At 39.6% G+C, this 17,438-nt stretch overlaps 1 pseudogene; it reads right to left on the bottom strand.

Moving 5' to 3' along the window:
- LOC130721667 (U2 spliceosomal RNA) lies at positions 1-126 on the bottom strand (annotated as a pseudogene).
- Positions 127-17,438: the final 17,312 nt, after the last annotated feature.

Raw genomic sequence — 17,438 nt, 5'->3', positions numbered from 1 at the left:
AGAGGAACCCTCTCCCCCTATATAAATTAATTAAAAATCATGTGAGTCATTGGCTCATACATTAGATATTAAACTGAAAAAAACGTATACTACACTTGATTTGAGCCAAAATGTTGAGAAATGTATAAAGTGTTGGAAACTAGTATCTAAGCCCGTGCTTTGCACGGTTATTATGTTGCCAACAATTTTGTAACCAACATGATTTCTACAAATACAATTTCCCAATTGAGAAATTTAAAAGTTGGGGTAACCAACCAGATTATAAGGCTAATGATCCACACATGCCATTGAAAAGAAATTAAAATAGCAATACTTGTCCAATACTTAGTAGAATGCACGAAATACAAACCAACTTGACAAAGAAAATAAATACAGTCAGATAATCACGACTAGTGGTGGATTAAAACATCAAAAACAGCAAAAATTTCATAGGTTAAGAAAAAGCTCAACACATCCCCTTCCTTCAATTCATGTGCCTTGCAAAATGCCCTCCACCCTCTACCAAACTTAGCGTATCTCCGAAAAGGTACACCAAGAATAGAACAATCACATTTGAGTCCAGTAGGTCCTCTAATAACCCATTGGTAAACTTTTCCCATACGAAGATATTCATACACATACACCGGCAGCTTCTGCAATCAAGAAAAACTGTAATTAGATACCCGAAAACGACTAAGCACTTAGGAAACTTAGTTATACCTTACCAGCTGACTTTCCGAAGCTTGATTTGGTGACAGTTTGCAAGTGAAAAAACATGGATAACAAAATCCAGTTGGTTGGAAGAGGCCTTTTCTGGGTTGTGCACTCGACACGGTCCAAAATATCACTCATTACAACAGGTGGAGGGGGTTTTATAGCTGGAGGTCCCGGGGGAGGAAGGTAACATACTTCCTGAATACTCTCATTATAGATGAACAAATCGAATTTGGAAAAACCCTGGTATTTAAGAAGACACCAATTCATCCCTTCCAGCGAATAATACTTGCGAATTTCCAGCAAGCCTGTAGACAGATAAGGTTTGTCCACATCTTTTACATATGACACCAAGTGCACCTTTCCAAAGGGATCAACCAACTTCCACACCCCTACAAGTTCATCACCATAATGGACAGCAAATGGTCGTGCAACAAAAGTTGTTTCCTGCACATTCCACAAGTGTTTTTTAATCACATAATCTATAAGAATCGAGTGGGAAAAAAACTAAGATACAAATAAGTAGGAATCAAACCTGTTCTGGTTGAGACATAATAGCAATGGATACTACACAGAAAGGAGTAAGAAGAACAATATAAGAGGTACCTACTAAAGACACATAATAAAAGCATGCACAGCCTAAAGCTGACCTTTGAGTTATATGTGATTTGGCTCGTTCGTAACCATTCGAAATCTGTACTGCTTTTCCCTTGATGGAAATCCGAAGAACGTGTTGTCAGAGACATAATATAATGAAAACGTTTATGCCAAAAAAAAGCTTTAAATCCTGACATTTCCAAATGCTAAATTTGTCAACTGTTAAAGCCAGAAAGGAACAAAACGGGTACCTCCTGATAGCAGTCATCGATTTTTAATTTTAGCTATCAAATACATATAATAAAATGACGTCGAAGGCAAGCATAGCTTCAAACTGTCCATCTCATCTAATCGAAAGCCTACATCTACAGATGAAGTTTAGAGTTCAAATTTCTATCACTACGTTGCAAAGCATATTTGTATCCCTTTATTACAAAATATGGAACATACAACAAAATATGGAAGATACGACTATACCATACTTCATTTACATATTACAATGATCATTCAAAATTATTAATAATTTTGATCCCATACCAAAGTGTGTACATAACGTTGCATATAATTGGAACTGTTAGATTAAACATCTAGTTGTGTTACTTATCAATATGAAAAGCGGTAGTAAATGGATGTGCTGCCAACAATGTCGACAAACACAATAATAAGATTGCAGATAAAACTAATTAATGTCGTGATGAGGTTCCACAATGATGTTTTTTTTGCTGACGTTGTAGTCACCCCAATTGAGGTTGTTCGACCACTTGTTGTGGTCGCCCACCTCTCGTTCTTGGACCACCTCGACGCCCTTGTTGAAAAGGTGGTTCTTCTTCTTCTTCTTCTTCTTCTTACTCTTCCTCTTCCTCTTCCTCTTCACCACTTTCTGCAGTATCAACTTAACCTCTAGGATGGAAAATCTCATATGGTGGTGCCGCGTATGCAGATGCAGGTGTGCTCGAAGAGGTGGAAAACATTGATCTTGAGTTAAAAATTAAAGGAACATGCGGAAAAGAGTATTGAGGTGGGAAACTCAAACTTTGTCCCGCATGAAAAAATCCCTGCATATGTGAATGATATTGTGTTTGAGTAGGTGGTTGTTGTGAGTGATCTTCTAAATGTTGAGATTGTGATTGATGTGCTACAACTTCAAAGTTAAATCCTTGATTCGGTGCAGGTGATGGATTTGTCCCTTGCAAATCATTTGAAAAGGCGATGACTCTATCCCTAATGATTTGGATTGTTTGCACAGGATTATTGACAACATTGGACGGTCTCGTGTAAATTATAACCCAACACGCAAATGATTGCTGAAAATTAAACATTATAATGTCACAAGTGGGGTAAAACATCATAAGATATTAACATTTGTAGAATATTCAAAATAAACTTAATTACCGTAGCAACAACAATGACCCCCTCACGAGACATGTATTGACGAGTACGAGGCATATACCACTCTAGATACTGTGAGTCTTCTTGTGACGAATTAATACGCAGTTTCCTACGAATCGTTTGAGTACGCCAATTATTCCACCTTTCAATCCACTTCCTATGATACTCGACCAATATTTATCTGTTCTGCCACGAAGGTCAACTTTGTTGAGTTTGTAAGATCAAGATTTGATCAGTGGTTGCATCTCTATATTTTGATGATTACAATTAAGGTTTGTGATGATGAACAATTATGGTACTCTAACGTTTTCTCTTTTAGCTGTGACAAACATGTTCTGATTCTGACCCAAGCTTATTCAATCAGAAGATAAAGACCCAAGGGTAACCATAAGAGAGTTCTCTAGATTACCATGTTCGTTCAGAACAGTGGCATATACTTCAGAAGTTCTGAAGTGAGAAGCTCTCAGAAGGTACTGAAGAACCGGAGTCAGAAGTTCTGAAGACCAGTTGTTCCAGAAGGAATGGTTCTGAAGAAGAAAGACTCAAGTTCTGAAGACCGGCAAGAAGTTGGCTCTGAAGACCCAAGCTATTCTAGCTCTGGCGTTTAGAAGTTCTGAGGAACTTGTCCAGAAGCAGAAGTTGCAAGGTCAGAGGATCCAAGCTTCCGTCTGACACTGATCAGAAGCTTCACCAACGTCCATCTGAAGCACACCATATCTGAAGTCAGCTGGTGAAAGGACAGGTCGCTGTCATAGTACACACTGTACAGTCCTAGCCTGCCCGCCACCTACCTCGTTCAGTCTAGCAGTCTGATTTCACAAGATTGCCACTCCAACGGACAAAACCCTAACAACGGCTACATCATGTGTCTTGCAGTATATAAGGACTAAAGTTGGAAGAAAGAAGCTAAGAAACTTTGCTGATATTTCTGAATTCATCTAACCATTCTCTTAGCAATATTTCTTCATTGTTCTTGAACATCTGAGTTTACCATTAGCTTTTCAGAAGCATTTACTGTAAACACAAAACCTTTTACAAATCTTTGTAAAGTTCCTTAAGAGACCAAGGTTGGTCGGATCTTGAGAGGACTGAGTCAAGTCTGATTCAGTGTTTAGCTAGTCTTGAGAGGATCGGTTGATCAGCTTCTTAAGAGAACACTAGTGAGAAAATCAGTGTACTGTTAGTCACTTTGCAGGTAGCAAGTGCAGTTGTAACATTCATTGATTTTAGTGAATTGCCTTCATCAGAAGAAGGAGGAAATCACCTTCACGGGTGGACTGGATTAGCTTGAGCTTTTATCTCAAGTGAACCAGGATAAAATACTTGCATGCTCTTCTTTACATTCTTTAGCACCTAGTTCTTATCTTTAAGTTTGCCAAAACTTGAAAAAGGGAAACGTTTATCAAAAACTCTATTCAAACCCCCCCCCCCCCCTTTCTAGTATTTTTCGCACCTTTAGAGTTTGTCTAAATTGGCTGGGGGTTGTGGAGGACCTTGTTGATATCCAAACTACCGCATCACCATATCTACTTGGTGCCACTCCACAACAACATAACATATCAGTGGAACAATTGCGTATATAACATCTGAGACCTCAAAACCAGCAATTATGTTCCTTATTGTAGAGTTGTCGTAAGGTGCCCATATGAATTGATTATAAATATTTCAAATTCTATAAGAGATTATTAATAATTAAAATGAAAAAATAATAATGAAAAATGCAAACCTCATTTATCGACAACTTATCAAACATGGTTCGTATGATAGCAACAACATGGTTTGGGTTGTTAGTTCTACATAATGGATAATCCTACCTGACACATAAATTGTAAGAGATCCAAAGTAATGACATGTGTAAATGAAAAATGCAAGTTTAATTTTGAATATGGTAATAATACCTTCGTGCAAGGGGGAATAGATTTCGTTGCCACATGACCTTGTCAAGATCCTGTACAGTTGGGGCAATGCATGAAATGCGCTCCCATGCCCATGATTGGAGAAGCAATGAACATCCACTAAGTTCTGATTGTGTGGGATTTGTTGTTTTGTCCAAGCCTCTAAATAAGGTAGCCAAAACAGCTGAACCCCAGCTATAATTTTGAGCAGCTAGCAAATCTACTAAATTTTGAAGGTACATCAGGTGAACTCGACTCCCTGATGTGTCAGGTAACAACAGACCACCAAGCAACAACAAGATGTGCGCCCTAGAATGTTGTGCTATGACTTCATCAATTGCATTAGGAGGAAGAAACTCGAATGTGTTTTCTAACCTAGTAAGATTCACCTTGCCCCCCAACATGTCATTTTCTGGAGGACTATGTCCAAATAATAATGAACAAACCTCCTTCCAATTACTAGAACTATCCCCAGTAACAACATCGCCGTCAATGGGAAGACCAAGTTGTAAGGCGACATCTTGCAACGTAATGGTGGCCTCACCATATAGGAAATGGAAGGTATGGTTCTCTGGCCTCCAACGCTCGACCAATGTTGTAATAAGGTGATGGTTTATGTTTGAATCACCAATTTCAAATGCATGTCCGAAACCCGCACTATCTATTAAAGTTATGATACGACCATCTATTTCATGCACCATACTTAGCCTTCGCCGATGTCTTGGTCTGATCATCCTTTCATTTCCGGCCCATATTGTCTCTGATACATGGTTTCCTTGATGCCTCAACAATGATCTATCAATAGGTCCAGGTTCCATATTTGAGTTGAGAAATTGTGGTTTTTGAGTAAGGAAAGGCAAAGTACTTTTTGAGTAAGTGAGAAGTGTGAGAAGTGTTAGGCTTGAATGTGTCTTTGTGAGATGAATCTTTATGTATAAGTGTCTTCAGCCATCTCAAGAGTAAAACGTACTCGTGATCCCCCTCTTACAATCCATGGACTGATGCTATTCAGTAAAGCTTCCTTACAAGAAGACTAGACAAAAGTGTCATTCATGCAACCTTAAAAGCCATGTGGGACGTTGTAATTTAGCATCATGTGATCTTGGAATATTCATGCCCGTACTCAAGTATCAAGTATTTTTTCTCTTTCTCAATGGAAGTCATGTGCTCTTTGTGAAATAAAGACAAAGCCAACATAATGAAATCATGCAAATGTCAAGTCTAAATTGTTTCATGTATAAAGACAAAGCCATATATATTGCAAAAGGTGTATGGTCATTCAAAAGAGAAAGCTATATAATGCAACAGACAAGAAATGATTCCTTCTATAAATCAATCTAAATATTCGTTGCTAGTGGCTATATATTCGTACTATATACTATTTTAATTTTTTTTCCTTGTTGTTGCTGTTAGTGACGGAATTGGAATTGTTTCCATCACTAACTACAAAGTTAAAAAAAAAAATTCAATGTCAGTGTCGATTTCAGAAGAATAAGTAAAGAATATATTGTTCTTTCAGAATTCTTTAAGAACATATTGTTCTTTTTCTGAATGACCATACACAAATTGGACTTGACAATTGCATGAACTTATTGGTTTGGCTTTATCTTTATCTCACAAAGAGAACTATGTATGAAATAGGACTATGAAGGTTGTGCCTAGTCCAGAGCATTATTCAACAATTGCATTGAATAATTGATTGACATTGAGTTTGAGAACACGAAAACTTTGTTCTTATCTCTTCTTTCCTTCATTGGCGTACAAGCATGCGGAGGTGATAAAATTTAAGGAAATTAATGTTTTCTTAATATGCAAAAGATGAAAAATGAAGAAAATAATTTGACAGAGAGCAATTAGAATTCATTAACATCCACTGTCATTAACTTACAAAGACATTAAAACATAAAAAAACAGAGATAACTAAACACTAGTTTGTTTATAAGGACAATGACTTTGGTTATGCCCTTCTGATCGACAGATACTGCATTTTTTAACTCTATTCGGAACACTCGTATCCATTTCATTGTGGATACATGAAGTACTTGATCTGCCTGAAGTAGCACGTCTTCTTTCTGGATTGGGCTTAAGCGTGAGACCTGTATATGATGGCCAATATTCTTCATTCCCAAGAGGATGAAACTCATGCGCATACGCCTTATAAATATAATCCAGTTTGTAAACATGATCAATGTAAAAACTATGATCCATATTGCAAAAGAACATGCTGCAATGACATGTGAACAAGGAATCCTTAATGCTTGAAATTCTCCACAATCACATCGTCGGTCATTCAACTTAACGGTGCATACAATTGCTCGTTTACCCACACGTGGATTCACATGTTCTACCACCTCAAACTCACATGATTCTCTGGTGAATCTACGGACATAATGAGATGTAGCTTCTACTCATTTCTTCTGCAGAATTGCAGATAGCTCTTCACAATACTCATGTCATGTTGCCATCATGTTGCGTATTTTAATTCCTCTGTCCACAAACATTGAACTCAACCTGTAAAATGTAGTCTTCACCAATGTGTCAAGGGCAATGCTCGAGCTCCTTTTAATACTGAGTTCATACATATAGCAGGATTGGTAGTCATGTGCTCGTATCTATGACCTCCATCGTAAGCTTCGGTCCATTTTTCCCTTGGGATATTATCTAACCATGCTGCAGCTTGCGGAAACTCTGACCTTAGTGCAATGAGCTTTGCTTCAAATCTTGGCTACATCCTCTCATCATATCCTGTAAATAATACATATAGTAATCCAAATTACGTACTCATAAAGTTAGAGTAATTTAGCACCGAAAAAAATTGACTTACCCATGTTGATAACATCTTTCTTAGGTCAACATTTTTAAATTTTTTGTTGAAATTACTTGCAATGTGCCGAATGCAATAAACTGACCGTACAGAGGGCTCAACCCACCCGACTCTTTGATCTTGAAAAACTTCTAACAACCCTCTTCCTCTATCAGATATGATACATAGATTCGATTGTGGTGTAACAAATTTGTGTAGATTGTATAAAAACCACATCCAAGCTTCTTTTGTCTCCCCTTCAACAATTGCAAAGGTGATCAGTAAGAGGTCACGATTTTGATCTTGAGTTACAACAACTAATAATGTGCCACAATATTTTCCCGTCAGAAATGTTCAATCCACTTGAATAATGGGTTTGCAATATGAAAACCCTTCAATGCATGGCTTAAATGACCAGAAGACACGATCAATGATCAAACTAGATGGTGTTAAGTTCAAACGTATCATAACGTTTTTAAAATCTTGTTTTGATTATAACAATTTTATAAAAGAAGTATCGTTGGAAATTAAACTCATTATAACATTTGAATTTCAGGAGAAAATCTAGGAATGTTATATGCTTCAACGTTCTATCATTTCAAAAAGGAAAAAGCTTCAGAAGTTGCAAGACAGTTCTGTAAAGCGAACTGACTCTGACTTAAGCTATAAGACTCTGACCGTCCAATGCCACGTCATCAGTTAGATTTATTGAAGACAAAATTTGAGCGCTAAAGTTAAAGTTTGATTGCAACGGGTTGTCCAACATTCAAATCAAAAGGCAACCAATTTACTTGTATTCAAACCAGATCACGTGAAGACAATCTGCTTCAGCTAAAGGCACGCTGACCAACAAGGAAAAGTACAAGCCGTCAACATCAAATTTCCAAATTGTCTCATGTATGAAAAGTAGCCCAAAGTCTATCACCACCTACTAGCTAACAAATATCATCTTTATAGCTAAAGGGTAGACTTGCTTCTGAGTTCGCATTAAATGGAGCTACCAACCAAAGTCATTTGAATCAACGGTTTGATCTCACCTCACAACGACTAGAACAACGGTTGGATCTTGTCTCACAACGGCTACAACACTAGCAAGCAAGTATTTAAGGCACTCTTGAAGAATTGAAGAAAAAGAGAATTAATTCTGAGAGAACAAGCATTCAAGCATTCATTCCAAACTTTTCAACAAAGCATTCAAAGCTCAAGCAGAAATCTCTAAGAGTCAAACACAAGTTTTTATTTCTGCAAGTGAAAGAGAGAACCTCTTACCTTAAAAGAGTCAAATCTCTTTATTCTCTTCTCACTTAGTTTCAGAACTCTTAAGTGATCCAAAGTCAGATATGAACCCAAACACTTAGAGTTTCAGTACCATAAATTCTCTAACACTACTCTTGAAAAGAAGAGAAATCCTGTAGAGCAAATTAATTTTTGTAAGATTATTGGAGAAGTCCTGAACAATACTTGTAGGAGGAGTCCTGTAGAATACTTGGAGAAGTTCGTGATAATACTTGGAGGAGTCCTGTCGAATACTTGTATTGGAGAAGTCCTTGATACTTGCTAGTGAAAATCTTGGTGGTGGCCAAGTACTGGACGTAGCCCAATCGTTTAGGGTGAACCAGTATAAATATTTATGTGCTGATCGTTCTGTTTTATTTACTTACTTACTTCCGCTGCACAAAACGGTTTACGAAAAATCACACTTAACGTTTTCTTGAAAGAACTTATACTCCTTTCATAAAACAAAGTTTTTAAAACGTAAATTTTCAAGTACACAATTCAAACCCCCCTTTCTTGTGTTACTTATTTGCATCTCAGATGGATGTCTCATCCCCTGGTCCATTGATGGAGAAGTTTCATATTGAACATATGTACCAGGTACAAAGTGTTGGATTACATTTAACCATCTTGATAGCATATTGTATGATTCTTCCCAGCCACCAAATAATCTTGCAACTGCTTTTTGTTTCACAATCCAAGCCTTTCTATAAGTTATATAAAAACCAAATTGAGTTTTGGTCTCTGCAACCAAAGCTTTTATTGGGATGTTAGGATCAGCATTTACTAAGTCAACAATACAATCAACAATCACATATGAGTCTAACTTTTCATGATCTTGTCCCATGACTGAAGTTATGCAAGTATGGTGACCATTAATCTTCTTTATCTCCCATTTATTGCGTATTTTGCTTAAAGATGCTCTTATCCTCCATTCACATCCGCTTCCAAATTTTTTACACTTTGCCACATATCTGTCTGGCCTCGACTCTTCAACAACAAAGTCAAATAAATGTCTGATATGAAATTGTTTAATTGCAGTCATTGTAGCTAATTTGGACTCAAAAGACATGCCAACAATAAGTTCATTACTAACACTCTGGGTGCCACCCTCCCTTCCATATCTATAATCATCTAGAAAATTTGGATCTTCAAATGGTTCACTGATAGTATTAGTATAAAAAGGTGATAATGTAACGTCATCAGAATGTTCTTGAAAACATTCATCGTTTATATTATCTTCTTCACTAAACTCAATCACTATATCTCTTATAACAGTACTATCAGGAACATTTAAAGTACCAATTAAATTATATGACATTTGCAAATTTTAAAGCATGGTGTGAATATTTTGATAAATGACCATAAAAATAAAAATAAAACAACTACAAATAAATCATCAATTATTTACCTTGAAAAATTCAAAAGCGGAGCCTGAAGATGATTTCTCAGTAGCCCTGAAGATGACTTCTCAGTAGCAACTTCAACTACCCTCAACTATGAGATATTAGTAAGTAATTGTGGTGTGAATGTTACTTGGAAGAATCTCTATTTTTTTTCTACATCGGAAAACTTGAAAGAATCTCTATATATAGAGGTTTAGTAGTCAGTTACTTTAAAAAATAGAAACAAATATTATCAAATTAAATCTATGCATGTCCCATCAATAAATAAATAAATGTATGCATGTAAAAAAACAAAAATATGCATGCCATTAAAATCGAGGGTTAAAACATATAATTGTCTCTGTCCTTTGAGCCAATTTTGAAAACCATCCCTCGCCGGAAAACTATCTGAAAACCATCCTCAGACTATTGAAAATAAATTAAACCCATCCCTTCGGCCGCCTTAAGTCCGATCAGCTCCTTACGTGAGAGAATTGGGTTTGGGGCCCTCCCTATGGGGCTCCGCACCCCACCTGTTTTTTTTTTAACCCAAAATGCCCTACGGAATTTAAAATTCCGTATTCACTAAAATAGAATACGGAAGTTAAACTTCCGTATTCTATCTCTGACAGACATCACCTTTTCCACCATTACTCCTCCCTCCACCAACTCCTCCACCATTACTCCTCCGTCACCAACCCCCTTAACCCCCTCAATGCCTCCAGACCACCCTCTCTCTCACCCTCTCCTGCCTCACTTTCATTCTTCCTACCACCACCACCAACTCCTTCATTGGCAAGCTCTCCACCATTGGATGCAACAAGATAGCATTTGAGGTAAGTGTTGTTGGTTGTTTGTTGTTATGTTGTAAGTTTAAGTAGTTGAAGTGGTTAGATTAAGTAGTTTAAGTAGTTAGATTAAGTAGTTTAAGTAGTTAGAAGGATGATTTTTTGAATTCTGAGACGTGATAAAATACGGAATATAAATTTCTGTAGTTACTACGGACATTTATATTCCGTATTTAATACGGATTTTAAAATTTCGTATTCACTACGGATTATAAAGTTCCGTATCCAATATGAATAATAAAGTTCTGTATTCTCTTCCAGGGATGACAGAATCATTTTTCTTTCGTGAATCACAATTGATTGAAGTTGGATTGCACAATGGTCAACCTGAAGAGGCCACTACAGAGGTGCCACCACCAGCATTTGTACCCCCGTGTATAAGTATAGATGTCTCGCATTTATTTGCAACTGATCAGGTATTCTTTGAACAGATTTTTGCATTGTTTTGAAAGTGTAATATATCAATTCTTATTATGTCTTGATCACCCTTGTTTATTCCTTGTTTGTGTGTTGGGTATGCATCATTGAACAAATTTTCCCTACCCGTGATGATCTTATCAATTGGGTTCATGGAATTGCGATTGAAAATGGATATGTTGCGTTGATCACAAAGTCAGATAGCGGTGGAAATGGAAGCAGAAAAGCTTATGTCATGTTGGGGTGCGAGAATCATGGTAAGTATGTTCCCTACAGAGACCCTGACCTTGTTCAAGGAACAGGAACACAAAAGACAGATTGTCCTTTTAGACTAAAAGGACGACCTATGAAAAATGGCATAGATAGAGATTGGCGGCTAAAGGTGATGGAAGATATACACAACCATGAACCAGCTAGGTCACTACTTGGCCACAATTTTGTTGGTCGTCTAAATTCCGAAGAGAAGGAGCAAGTGGAAAAAATGACAAAGAGTTGGGTTCCACCGAGAAAGATGTCGTTGACTTTGAAGGAAAACAATCCTTTAAACTTGACTACCATATCTCAGATTTATGGTGCTTGCAAGAGGTTAAGAAAATCCCTCCGCGGGTCATTGACAGAAATGCAACACTTGTTGAAGAAGTTGGACGGTGACAAGTACGTCCACTTTGAAAGACATGAGCCTGGATCGGAAGTCATTAGAGATGTATTTTGGGCTCATCCAAATGCTATCAAACTGTTCAACACATTCCCGTATGTAGTGATTATGGATTGCACATACAAGATAAACAAATATAAAATTCCCTTGCTTGAGATTGTTGGACTGACTTCCACAGATAAGACATACTCCATAGCCTTTTGCTACATTGTTAATGAGGGCACAGATGACTACGTTTGGGCACTAGAGTGTATGAAGTCTCTATTAGGTGATCAAGCCATGTTGCCTAAGGTGATTGTTACTGACAGGGATCTTGCCTTATTGAGTGCTCCTAAGCAAAGCCTTCCCAACACTACCCATTTATTATGCTTGTGGCACATCAACAAGTGTGTTTTGGCAAAGTGCAAACTCTATGTTGGCACAGATGCTTTTGCTGAATTGGTTATGGGGAAGTGGGCAGAGGTGGTGGATGCTGCAACAGTTGAAGAATTTGAAGTTAAATGGATGCAATTGTTTAATATGTGCAAGGACAAATACAGCAACTTTACCTCCTATTGTTCTACTACATGGTTGGTCCACAAGGAGAAATTTGCCAAGGCATTGACAAATCATGTGATGCACTTTGGAACAACAACAAGTAGCAGGTACAAAAATTATATGATCTTAATTTATGCCTTGTTATATGTTTTTCATTTGATAGATTGTTTACAGTGGAGAGTTAATAAGATATCTATTTGTTGTTTGCAGGGCTGAGGGTGCACATGCCAGTTTGAAGAAGATGCTGCGGGATTGCAAGGGTGGCCTGGCCACTTCCTGGGATGCGTCGCATAGTTTGACATGTAATCGACATACTGAAATATTAGCATCGTTTGAGCGCAGTATTCACAGAATTGATCACATTTTCATGTGCCCATTTTACACAAATATTAGAGGATTTGTGTCAAACAAATGCCTGCAGCTCCTTGATGCTGAACATATAAGAATGAAGTCCTACGACGGATGCGATTGCTTGTTGAGAGAGACTCATGGACTACCTTGCGGTTGTGAACTTGCAGGTCACCGGTCAACCACTCTCTTGTCAATTAATTCTATTTGTTATTGAAAGTGACACTTTTGTGAACTAGCAGGTTATGAAAGAATTCCATATGAGGCAATTCATCCATTCTGGAAGAGACTGAGTTGGGAGCATGTACCTGAACCTGTTGTAGATACTATCAGCAACCATATTTGCGGCATGAACCATGGAGATATGCAACCAGAAGTTGAGGCATTGACACATTATTTCAGTTCTTTGGATACTAGAGGGCAGAGTATGGTAAGGAGGAAGCTTCAAGAGATCTATTGTCCTGAAAGCAGTTCACTTTGTACTCCTGAGGTTCAGATAAGGTCCAAGCGCACTCTTAAGGCGAATGAGAGAAAACCACCCAAGGTTAAAGCAATAGGATCCTTGACTCGTGATCCTTCAGGTTTTGAACATGTTGATAGGGAGATCAAAGAGGCAAAGAAGGCTTCACAACCACCAAAGAAGAAGAAGCGTGTGAAGAAGTCTGATACAAGCTATTTCATGGGTAATTTTCCATCCTTTTTCCACCCATATATACACACAGTTCAGAATGTTGAGGATGATGGTAATTGTGGCTATAAAGTCATTGCTGCATTACTGGGACTACCATCAGGTGAGGAAAGTTGGTCATGGGTTAGGGCAGCGTTGATAGAAGAACTTGAACGACACAGAGGGTTGTATGATGAAATGTGGTCCAGACATGTGGTTAATGCCTTACATTCCCGACTCACTCTTCCTCCTGGTCATCCGGCTACCGATGATACATGGATGCAACTGCCAGAGATGGGATACCTTGTAGCAACCAGGTTCCAAGTGGTTTTCATATCCATCTCCTCCAAGGGTTGTTGGTCATACCTTCCACTAAGAGGAGAAGGTCCACCGGATGTACATCATGTTATAGCTGTTGGTCATGTGATAAATCACTTTGTACAAGTATTTTTTTGATTGAGTACACTAATATCCAATTGGTGAATTAATTTGTTGTATTTGCAAGTTATCTAATTTTACTGTTATTCTCCATAATGTAGCTCCATCTAACTCCTGGACATTCTATGCCGCCAATTGCTCTCCAGTGGGAACGGTATGTTGATCCTACATCAGTAAGCTGATGCGTCCCATATGATACACGTTTACGCAGGTTCACATCAGAATTCGAAGCTTGGCTTGTTACTTTTGGTGTTCCTCTTAGTCATCAAAGCTATGTAGACATCACCTCAGATTGACACCACACTTTGTGTAATATTCATTTGTAAACGCTCTGTAATATTAATCTGATGGGCCTTGCCCTTATGTTGTTCATTTGCTGCTTTTAATAATATTAATTTGATGGTCATTGTTATATTGATGGGCCTTATTATTTTGATGGACATTTTATATTAAACAGCAGTTGATTGAAACAACATCAGGGATAATTAACATAGACAACCTGACATTTTCATCAGAGTCTTGTCATTTCCAACCACTCCATCATCAGAGTCTTATCATTTTCATCCACTAAATGACGAACTTGAAACCTGACATTACTCTCTACCACCAACTTACCCCAACCACACTTGTACTATCCACCAAACACCATAAATATTTTGACCATTCTGCTATAAATCTCTCTGGTTTCTCTATTCTTCTTCTTCATCCTTCTCTTCCTGTCTTGCAACGAAGATAAAAAAAACATACAATGGAACAGGACCTGAATGCATTCGTCTGCCGTTGCAAACGTCAAGGCAACACTTCTAGCAGCTCTCGTCCTCTCATTCCTGGCCCAGCTGGCGCCGTCTAGGCTGCCATGTATGCCCGTAGATCCAACACTAACACACTACTCATTCCGACCCAATAAATTGTGAGGTGTGCGCTCGAAGACAGATCAACCGAAACTGATCCTGATTTCAATTCAAATGCTTGGCTTTCAGCCCTGCAATTGGTGGAATCTGCCACTCCGTTGGGCACAATCACAACGAATGTTGAGAGAGTAGAGAGTGTTGCTGTTATTAAATCATGCACTCCCAATGGTTTCGGAGATGCCAAAGTTACCCTCAAGGTATTTCCTCGCTTTTTTCCAGCTTCTTTAACCGTACATTTTTTGCCTCCTTTTCTCTCACGATTGCATCGATTTAGGACCCTACGGGCACCGTTGACGCTAGCATCCATCGCAAGGCCTTCACTAGCGGCGAATTTGGGAATGCCATAACTGTTGGATCTGTTCTCGTGCCCACTGCAAGAGCATCTGGCACCTCCAGTGACTGCTCCAACAAGTCCACGGCCCGACGCATAACCGTCTGCAAAAATAATGTACATACATGTTTAGGTACAAATAAAATATCATGAACAAAAAATCACAATTGAATGGAAAATAAAATTCAAATTACCACAGCACTGAACTCCTCCCTCCTATCATCAGGGATGATGAATCGATGGGACACACCGCTATACCACCTCATGTAATCCTCCACAGCCTCTCCCGAATAAGTAGCAGGGATCCCCTGAGGGCGCAGGTGCGACACAAAGTCAGCATCTGCGGTCTCAGCAAGGGACCCAGTCGTCTGGATCTCAGAGGGGTGTCGAGGGACATCCTGTATGTAGCCAAACTGGCGCAGAACCCTCTCTGGTAGATGTCGTCGAACAGCACGACCAAATGGCGTCCGGATGTAGCCAGAATACATGGCCCTCGGATCCCGTGGTCGATGAGCCCGATGGTCCTCAAATGGGGTCCATATAATGTCATCCACCGTCAGCTCATCGAGCATGACTCGCCTCTCATCGAGGCCTGCATGCCCGACCCGGGACGTAACCCACCGCCGCGCCCTAGGCTGGTCCTGCGAGTAGTCCGGATCCGCCCTCCGGATAATGACGCGGTCAGAAAGGTACTCGTAGGCCCATCCTAGCAGGAGCGAGCTGAAACCTCCCATCTGGGCCGTCTCCCTCCTGGACGCTCGATCAAGCTGGTCGTACAACGTAGCGAGCGCAATCGCGCCCCACGCGTACTCAGACACTCGACCAAGATCCTGCAACATCCTTATCCAGTACACGGTCGTGTGGTAGCCTCCGCTCTTGCTAGCAAAGAGCGTCGCACCTAGCTGGTTCACCAGCCAAATCCGCGCAGCATCCTCGTATCGGTGATCTACAATGAAATGAATTGAGTTAACAGTTTATAACAATACAATAATAATAGATACAATTTAATCAAGTAATAATTAAGACATACCCTCCAACGCAGCATCATACAGGGTCTTCAAGACCCCAAAGCGAATAGTCTGGCTCATGTTCGTATCAAACTCAGCATGATAACGAACAACATATCCTCCCATCAACTCAGCACAGAGCGCTGCACACTCGTCCCTCTCCCCCCTCCCAGGCGTATAGAACCTCGACCCCATGGGGAGATGGAGAAGAGCCGACACGTCGTCCAAGGTGATAGTCATCTCCCCGAACGACATGTGGAAGCTACTAGTCTCCTCATGCCATCGCTCCACAAGGGCCAAAATGAGGCTTGCATCTGACTCCGAGTAGCTGCACCAGGGTAGCTGATGAAGACTCGTCTGCTCAATCAACTCTCGAACCCGCCTGTGACTGTCTGAATCACCATCACAAGCAAGGTTCCAAACCTTCCCCCCAGCTGTGGCCACCTTCAAGTGTCGACGGTCCGCATACCGCTCGTCTGTGCGTAGGAGTGCATGCCACGTCCAGGGAGCCTTGTGATCAGCATAATGCGTGAGAAGCGACAGCTCAACAGGCCCCCCCGGAAACGGCGGCAACCTCTGGATCAGGTCCTCCTCGCCACCCTGTGCCTCTAGCACGACATCAGCATCAACATCAGGAGGAGGAATACTATCCTCGCCGGATGACTCCTCGCCGGATGACTCCTCAACGGATGACTCCTCGCCGGATGACTCATCGCCGGATGACTCCTCGCTTGATGACTCCTCGCCTGGTGACTCATGGCGAGATAACTCAACCATGGGAGACAGCGGAGTAGGAACTGGATCAGTAGGGTCAACTGGAGCCAAAGACTCTACCATGGGCGACTGCATAGAATCAACTAGAGCTGAAGCCTCCACCGCCTGAGAGGTTGCGGCATGATCGCCGCGCCGGCTAGAAGCATGTAAGCGCCGGTGTCTATCCTCAGTAGCCCCCACATCCTCACTAGCTCGAGACCTCTTTCTGTTCTTCATTCTCACTATATATTCAGAGCAAACATTTTCTAAATAAATTCACTAAATAAATTATAGTCTCTCAATTACTAAATCTCTCAATTAAATCTCTAAATAAATTCACTAAATAATTCACTATCTTAATTATCAATTTAAAAACATTTTCTAAATTAATCAAGCTAATTAGATTTTTGCTTAAAGACTAAACATACCCAAAATACGGAAAATGCAGTTCCATATCGAATACGGAAAATGATGTTCCATATCGAATAC

The sequence above is a fragment of the Lotus japonicus genome, chromosome 5 (genome assembly GCF_012489685.1).
Source record: "Lotus japonicus ecotype B-129 chromosome 5, LjGifu_v1.2".
Taxonomy (NCBI): Eukaryota; Viridiplantae; Streptophyta; class Magnoliopsida; order Fabales; family Fabaceae; genus Lotus; species Lotus japonicus.
The sequence above is the reverse complement of the archived record's forward strand: the minus strand, read 5'-3'. Positions and strand labels throughout refer to the sequence as shown.